Genomic DNA, 957 nt, shown 5'->3' with positions numbered 1-957 from the left:
ACCATTAATAAATGAAAATATAGAGTTTTGAGGAGCAGAAACAAATAAAATAAAAAGTGGATATTTTAAGTAGATAAAATAGGGCTGGTTAATTTTAGAGTAGCCTGCAGCCATCAATAACAATGTTTTGTGTTTACATAATTCATCAGCAAAACAATTCACACTAATAAAATTATATTTTATAGAGAATAACTTTAAAATAAGGTATGAAAAAGCAGTCTTTTTAACTCCTTGCTTGTTTTCTGCTATGTGCTTATTTTAAAATGAAGCTTGAAAACAACATGTTTCCCTTTTCACTTAAAGAGCCAGACAGCACTTTTCCAGGTTTATAGGGGGATGAATTCTTTTGACAATAATTAATTGTTCTTCAGTGACCGCTAGGTGGCAGCAGTTTTACAGAATAGTGCTTTATTTAGCTATTTATTTCAAATTTTTATTTTCCTATCCAATACATTTAAATACAGATAGAACATTTTTCAATACAACAGACATGATATCTATATATATATATAAAAAAAAACATGAAACGCGCTGAAGTATAGGGTGTTTGTGACAAATATCACACAAAAAATAGAGCTTAACAACTGAATAAAATTAATTATACAGAAAATAGTTGTATCAGGAAGCATAAAGATAGTTTCAACAACAGCAAAAAAGACACTAGGATTTTATGAAGCAATAGTTCAGAAGTCATCACTGAGAAAAGTGTGTCCGTTACATCCCCCAATAAGAGACAATAAACTGGTAGATACAATTTTGCACATTCTGTAGTGCATAGAATGAGATATATATCTAATCATTTTCAATAGTAAAATTATGGACAATATATATAATGCCTAGGGATAAAATTCATGGTTAGCCAGATGTTTGTTATCGTTCAATGGATCAAAAACAAAAAAGACAACTTTATCATACCAGTCTAAGAAGAACAAAAGTATTTCTGTAGACGATATGTTA

This window comes from Cyprinodon variegatus, unplaced genomic scaffold (genome assembly GCF_000732505.1).
Source record: "Cyprinodon variegatus isolate N-32 unplaced genomic scaffold, C_variegatus-1.0 Scaffold838, whole genome shotgun sequence".
Lineage (NCBI taxonomy): Eukaryota > Metazoa > Chordata > Actinopteri > Cyprinodontiformes > Cyprinodontidae > Cyprinodon > Cyprinodon variegatus.
The sequence above is the reverse complement of the archived record's forward strand: the minus strand, read 5'-3'. Positions refer to the sequence as shown.